The sequence below is a fragment of the Sarcophilus harrisii genome, chromosome 5 (genome assembly GCF_902635505.1).
Source record: "Sarcophilus harrisii chromosome 5, mSarHar1.11, whole genome shotgun sequence".
Lineage (NCBI taxonomy): Eukaryota > Metazoa > Chordata > Mammalia > Dasyuromorphia > Dasyuridae > Sarcophilus > Sarcophilus harrisii.
In genome coordinates, this window is record NC_045430.1 from 179,566,431 (window position 1) to 179,574,935 (window position 8,505).

The following is an 8,505-nucleotide window of genomic DNA, read 5'->3' on the forward strand; positions in this document are numbered from 1 at the left end:
CGCACACACTGGGACCCGGCAGATGGGAGGGAGAGAGCGGCTCGAGAAGGCCCGGTCAGCGGGGCCGTGGTGAAGGGAGGCTCCGAGTCCCGCCGGGATGGAGAATGGGACCCAAGAGGCCACGGAGAAGCCAGGAAAGAAGGGCCACGGAGAGAACAAACTAGCTCCTCCTTCCCCTGCCCTCCCCCTGGAGAGGGCTTGGCCCTGGCAGCAACCTTGGGGCCCATTCTTGGAAGAGGGAGAGGCTCCAGGGGGAAGGGGGATCCGCCTGAATCGCTTTTCTATTGAAAGCTATTTAAAGGTGGGTGGAGGAAGGCGCAGGCGCCTGGGAGCCCCGTGGTGGGGCCGGAGCATCCCCCGGCCTGGAGGCTGGGCTTACAAAGGCTGCGTGTCCCACTGCGTCCAGGGCCCTCTCCCAGCTGTATCTGGCTGAGAGACAGACAGGGGACCTGGCCCAGCCTCCCTCATTTAGATCCGCTTCACTCGGGCGCCATGGTGTCCAGAACCAAGGACCCCGCTTACAAAGGCAGGCCCAAAGGCCGGTGCGAGGGGCTGCCTCCCTTCCTGGGACGCCCCTTCAGAGCCCACTACGACACCGATGAAAGAAACCTCGTATCTGGCGTCCCCTTTGCTGCCCGTGGGCTAAGAGCACAGGATCTGGGGCCTCAAGAAGCCTTTAAAACAGTCCAAAGTGGCTCTTTTCAACAATAAGGTGATTTAGGCCAGTTCCGTTAGACTTGTGTTGGAGAGAGCCTTCTGTATCCAGAAAGAGAACCGTGGGGACCGAGTATGGATCACAACACCGTATTTTCACCTTTTTGTTGTTTGCTTGCTTTTTTTCCTCCTTTTTTCCCTTTTTGGTCTGATTTTTCTTACCCAACATAAGTATGGAAATATGTATAAAAGAACTGCACGTGTTTAACCTGTAATAGATAGATTACTTGCTGTATAAGAGAAGAGATGAGGGAAGGGAAGGAGAAAAATATGGAACACAAGGTTTTGCAAGAGTGAATGCTGAAAGTTATTTTTGCATATATTCTGAAAATAAATATTTAATACATATATGTAAGCACACATACACACAATCCAAGCTCCCTATTTTTCACCTGAAGAAATTGAGACCCAAAGCTCTCTTGCCTCCTGACCTGAGAGGTCTGGAATGGAAGGATGCTCAGAGCCATGGAAAGTCCAATCACCCCTATACATCAGAGGCTGCCTACCCTATCTTTTCTGAGAGCTGTTTTAAGAAAGGCTCTAATTCAATAATTTACAAGCAAGTGCTAATTAATGACTTACATTATTCAATCCATTCTACTTCTAAAAAGTACTGCAGTTGTTTAACAAGGAATGAAATCTTAATTCAAATGACTGGAGAAAAGATGGAACTTTATGGGCCTTATTCAAGGAAATATTTCTGATTAGGAGAAAAGGGGACAACAACCTTTGGACCCCACTCTTCTGTGCCTCTGGGAAGGGTAGCATCCGCCAAGGGAGTTTCTGAAAAAGGCATCAAAGCCCCAAAGAAGTTCAAATCACTTATTCGTCACTTCAACAAGATTTCAGAAAAGCCTGGGAAGAATTACATGACCTGATTTCGAGTGAAATGAGCAAAATCAAGAGAATATTATACAAAGAGCAATACGAGGGGATGATTAACTTTTTTGTGGTCTTTCCCTTCCGATTTCTTCTTTCACAACATGACTAAGTAAGTTCAACTTGATTGTATATGTATAACCCATATCAGACCCATGTTGTCCAACTAGGAAGCTGGACAAGTTAGGTTTAAATCAGCATTTTATACCAAGGAAATAGGAATATGAACTGGTCAATATTTCCCCTGCAGGCTATTTAAGTCTCCTGGAACAGGGATGTCCTTTTCAAATTGAAATGGAAACTACTATATTATAAATAAGGATTCCTGCCTGTAGCCTACTGATTTAGAAAACAGCTGTTTTATGACATTTGTTTTGTTAAATATTTCCCAAAAATATTTTATTTTACTCTAGATATATTTAATAATAATTATCAATTCTCCTTTCTTGGCTTAAATCTGAAGGGAATTTAATGATAGAAAAGTCTCCTTACAAAAATAATCTTTCTAGTACTATTGGTGATAAAGAGGGAAAGTAAATCCCAGACACAAATTTTTGAGAGAAAATGAGTTTTAAGTACAAATTATGTAAAGGAAGCAGGGAGATGGTGAGCATTTATTAAGCACCTATAATATGCCAGTCACTGGCTTAAGTGCTTGACAAATATCACTGAACCAAGAAAAACCAGAGAAACAAGCATGAAGTGGTGCATAACAAATAGACAAATCCCACAATGATGCAATAATGTAAATGCAAACACTAAAAGGCAGCCAACTCAGATGAAATGTAATAAACCATCTGGGATCCTTCCTCTCATTTGGAGAAGCGAACTACTGGGGTGAGATGTAGGAAGTGGCCCCTGTGCCAATTTGTTCTTTGCTGTTTTTCTTAGAAGGGAGGGTTCAGTAGAAGAGGATATATTGAAAATGGGATTATTGACCCTATTGGGGGACTTTCCTGATAAAGATACTAGATATTTCCTTCTTTAGGTCATTTTACAGCTGATGAACAGAGCTTACTTACACAGCCACTAAGAGTTTGGAATGGAAGAGAAGTCTAATTTCTATACCCTGTTCCCCCCCCAACTACCCAGAGAGCTAGAGTTAATGACTGATTAATGAAATACAACCTATTCTGGATCCCACTGACTTTTCAAGCTGAAAAACTTGCTCAATTCCATTCAGTAGTACTTAAAGACCAATGGAGTTAATTAGAGGTAGATCAAGGGAGGAGGTAGAAGAGGGGCACTGAATTAATAAGACCTGAATTGTTTTGAAGAGCAGTAAGGAAGTTCTGGGGGTTTGAGAATGACTAGGACACTGGGGAACATCATGGGGAAAAAGTCCCAAAATGTTACCTTACTGTTCATCAGCAAAAGATTTAAATAGTGAAGGTACAGGTCCAGGGCCTTCAAGGCTAAACTCAATATGAACACTGGGGATAAACTAGTTGCGGGGAGGAAGGGCTAACAGGGAGGGAAGCAAATCCAAGCCCAATTCCTAGACAAAAAAACTAGGAAGTCCCTGAACTAATAAGTTATGAGGCACAGAACCACAGAGGAACACACCTGTACCCAAAAATGTGTACAGTGCCGGCTGAAGGAGGACACAGATGAGATCTCTCCTTTCTTGTGGGAGGACTCCATGACAAGTTGTCACTATAACTACAATACTGGGACTCACCAGGTATCCATGTTACTTGATTTCTTGACAAACTCAATTTTCTTTTTCCCCAATGACAAGGAAACTTAAATATTAATTGCAATAATTATATACACAACTCTAAGAAAACGCAATCACTATCAAATGGTTTCTTAAGTCCTTGTATTTTGTGTGTGTGTATGTGTGTGTGTGAAATAAACCTGTTCTGTTTGATGCCATCTTAGACTCAACACTTGCAAAGATACTGAAGGGAAAAACTCAACCCCCCTACTAATTAATGAACCATAAATTAAAGCAGTGCTTTGTTTTTATAAATATCAGACTGACAAAGATGACAAAAAGGGAAAATAGCAATCGTTGGATGTTCTGGAGGAAAACAGGCACATTAATACAATGCTAATAGAACTGTTCGTTGGTCCAGCAATTCTCAAAAGCAATTTGGAACTGTCCCTAAAATGTCACTCAACCATGCTACCCAAGATTCCATGCAAAGATTCCACCTAAGCAAAAAGGACTGCACATAGTTCTCTCTCTCTCCTCTCCCTCTTTTAGAACTACTTTTGTCTTAAGTTTCTCAATAACTCTGCTGCACACCCCCATCAAAAGCGTTCTAAGAACATCTAACTATGTTTTCTCTAGCTCAGTTCTTCTGTAAACATAAATCTAACAAAATATAAAACAAAGGACATCTTTGACAAGTGTGATGAACACAGAGAAACCTGAAAAGACTCACATGAACTAATGCAAAGTGAAAATAAGTTGATCAAAAGAGACAACAATCACAGCAATCAATAAAAAAATGAAAGCCCTTTCTTCCATACACGTTTCTCATTTGGAGGTTTTAGATCCTCCTGTATAGGCTGAAATGAGTTCCAAATTTACATATACAATCCTAATAGCTCTTGAAAAGCAGTGAACCAAGAACCTGTTGGTATGCCACTTATGGCATATGGTAGCCACTTGGCTACCAAGTGGTATGGCCTATGGCCACTATGGCTTGTTGGGTATCATTTAGATGAGATTTTTAACCTGAAGTTCCTAAATTTGGTACTAGGAACCAGAAGGAACTAGAGACCAAAAAAGTTAGGTTCTCTGCTCTAAAACATACTTTTTATCACTAAAGCTCAATGCCCCAGACAACTTTATAAAAATTTAAGGTTAGACTCCAGGAAGGGATGAATTCATAGATTCAAAACAAACAAACAAAAATAATCTCACCAACACAGGAGTCCTTAATTTGGGGGTAGGGTGGACATTTCAAACTATTCAAGAAAAATTATTGACTCTTTTCCACCCTTGACCCCTCCTCTTCCTCTTACCCCTCCTGTTGAGGAAACCAACATCCTTCCAGGTCTATAACTTTTTAAGTCAAACTTCATTCTTCCTTCTCTCATTCCAGAAATTCAGTCAAATCAAATTACTTCTACACATCTCTTAGCTTCTCACATTGGTTTCTATCTTAGTTCAAACCCTCATCATTTTTGACCTGGACTACTTTGATGGCCCCTTTATTAAATTTCTTTGTGAAGTTGAGAAATATTTATTGAGTACCTACTACATGCAAGACATTATAATAGCTATTAATTATATATTTCTCCAACCCATGCTCCAGAAATAAATATATGTGACCATTCTCCTGTTCAAAAATATTCAGTGTCTCCACTTAAATGTTTAAAAAAGCAAGTACAAATTTAGGCTTGAAAGGTCCCTCAATCCAGCTCCAATTTTAGATTAAAACTGGCTCCAGAAATCAAGGAAGTTTTCACCTCTCACTCAGCACTTTACCTCCTGACTTAGCACATGCTTGAAATGCAACTCTCCCTCAGAATCCTGGAAATTTCTTCAAGGTTCAGGACAAGTTCCTCATCTAGAAGTTTTCTTCCCAAATCATGAATTGTCTTACTGCCCTTTTCTTTCTCAAATTTCCTTGTATTACACTTGTTTACTTATGAATTATTGCCTTTATTTAATTAGCTTTCTTTCTCTACCACACCATTTCAACATCCTTCAGCCCTATACCTCCCACAAATTTAGCTTGGAAGTAGAGAATAAATTTAATATACTCTAGATTTAGAGTAGGAAGGGAGTGAAGATATTCTAATCCAACTTTTTCATTTTACAAATAAGGAAACCAAGTCATAAATTTAAATTATTTGCCCAAAGACATACAAGCTAATAAGCAGCTAGCTAGAATTCACCTCTTTCCCTGGTATTATAATCAATTTAAGACTATAAGCAAATTTAGAGACTAAGCAGACAGTCTAAGAGGAGGTAATCCAAAGAGCATTTTATATTTGGTTTTAGAATATGCTTTATGATTTCCTTGAGTGCATTTTGACAAGACAGGAGATTGCCTGGGGAATGTGCTGGGCAAAAAGGATTTAAAAAGCCAGAGCTAGATGAGAAAGATCAATGTAAATTATTCTCCACTTAGCTTCAAGTCTTTCCCTTCAATCTTTAAGTGTCCAGACCTTCAAAGCAAAACTGAGTCTGAGTATTGATAATAGGACACATTTACTTGTTCCTCTGGACCCTATAGCATTTAAATGTCAACATTCATTTGGAAGTTTCCTTATGCTATTAATATGACTTATCTTTTTATGTTTCTCTCAACTAGAGCCACTCACGAGTAGGACCTTTATAATTCCATGCCCAATATGGGATGCTTTATATAACTAGTCCTTATACCAAATCAAACTTATTCAATGTCCCCAAATGCATGCTCCTCTTTTTACAAAGTTCCATATGGTTCTTGTAGGCAACCCCATCATTCCAGATTCACAACCCTGCGATCACCTTTTGATTTTTTTCTCATCCCCTATGGTCAATCTGCTGATGAGAATTCTAACTCAAAATCTCTCAATTTCCCTCATAATTCATAATTTTCACTCACATGTCCTCTATAAGTTAGCACCCGGGAGATGGGATAATAGGTTCCAACAATATTACTAACTCAACTAGTATTCAGTTAAGTGGCTACCATATGTAAGGCACTCTCCTTGGTCCTGAGAATACAAACATAACATTTGCCTTCAAGTTTATATTTTACTAGAAAGATAAAACACTCAAACCCTCAGCAGGGTCTTACTCAGATTATTTCACACCTTCCTAGTCTCCAATCTAGTAAGCAAATTGGTATCCCACATCCATCACTTAACTCTTCAATGGCTCCCTAAAGCTTCTTGAAGAACTTCTCAAATAGGCAAGTTTGAGAGTGTGTACACACATACACACACTCCTCCACAATGCTAACCTATCCTTTCTGTATTATCTCATTTTATTTACCTTCTTGTACTTTCTCTTCCAATCAAACTGGCCCGCCAGTTCCCTATACAGAATATTCATCTTCCATCTTCTCCATCATTTTGCACAAGTAGTTCCATTCCAGATTACAGCCACCACTTATTAAGGTAGCCCTAGAGATTTTCTGAAGCATCACACACACGTTATTTCATTTTAAATTAAAGGGAGGAAAAGAAATTAAAGAGGGGAAGCAAAGAACTAGCATCTAGGAAATGGCTGAACAAATTGTTACACATGAATGTAACGAAAAATTGTTGCACTGTAAAAAAAAATAATGAAGATTTAAGAAAATCATGGTTAGCTAGTTTGAAATGACAACAAAGTGAGAAAAATCAGGAAGATTGATACCAAAACGGCAGTATTGTAAAGAAAAACAACTCTGAAAAGTTTAAGAGCCCTACTAAATGCAGTAACCAACTATGATTCCAGAGGACCAATGAGGAAGCTTTTTTATCCATTTCTTACCAGGTGATGGATGCAAGGTGCAGAGAAACATTTTGGGACTTCGGATTCATTTTGTCATTGGTAAAGAGTAGTGGGATGAAGGATTTAGCAACAGATTCCCCCAAAAGAGAGCCACTGAAACACTTTAAAATGCAAAGAAGGGAATAGAGTGGAGCAAAGACAAGCAGAACAGTTTTGAAATAGGACAGGTGGAAGGAAATTTTTAAAAGCCCCAATTGGGGCCTAGGGATAATCCATAATGATATTGGGGTCTCAAGAACCCTGGTCTCAGTTCAACCACCAACAATTCACTTCTCTGTACTCTCATATGTAAAAGGAGGGGATATTCTGTTGTTTCATGCAAAAGCTATCTGTACTTTTTTAAAAATGCAGTAAAGGCCTTAATGACTCAATTTTTTCAGACCAGTCCCCCAAGCAAACACCCTTAGAGGATGTTGGCAAGAAGATAAACGGAAAACACTCTGAGCTTTTCAGGAGGAAACTACAAAATAAATTCCTTGGATTATTCATTATTATAATTTGGTGAGTGAAGGGTAAGGGGGACATGGTCAGGATACGCAACAATGGACCATGAGTCCATGACTCAGAATGAGCCAGATTTGCTTCCAGTATCCCCTTCTAAGGCTAGACTGAGAAGGAGGGGGAAATAAAGGGGCCAGTTCTAAGGGTCTTCCCTTCCCAAGGGGCCCAATTCCTTGCTGAGTGATTCCCCTCCTGCCAATGGAGGTGTCAATTTTAATTTCTTAAGGGTCAGTCAAGCTCCAACATTCTGCCTGCTGGGTCTTGTCTTTAGTTGGAAAGAGCATATTAACCTCCTTAAAACAATACCCCTCCTGGTGCCTCCTAATCCCCTTCCTTGCTCCAGACCATGTGAATCCAGATATTCAACTGCTCTGTCTTTCTGGGCAGCATGCCCAAAGAGCAGCCAGCCTGGCCAGCATGCAGGGAAGGGCTTTGGGGAGGTGATGGGGTGGGGAGGAGGTCCTACGCACTAACCAAGCTCATCTGCAAAGGAAAACATTTCCTGGAGTCGTCCTGAGGACAAAGAGATGATGTTTGTAAAATACTTTGCCAATATTAAATATATATATATATATATGTATATACTGTATATGTATGTTTATGTGTATTTGTGTAGATAGATAGATAAGGAATTAACTGTGAGGCAAATTCTTCAAGGAAGAGCAGAACTCTCTCTTCCTTACCTCCCGTCTCCCCATAGAGGTTTTTAATAATAACTAAACATTTAAAATGCTCTTTACATTTTATCATCTCATTTGAATAAACAGCCACGTCTGGAGGGGAAACAGGGGATCAGGATATCAGAAAAGATCATAAATTTGATTTCTGGTATCAACTCTTTCTAATAACTAGCTGTGTGAACGTGTGACACGACCACTCTGTCTCAGTTTCTCAATCTGTTCATGATCAACACTAACATCTTTCTTACAGACAAGATATGAGATATGAATGATAAAGATAAA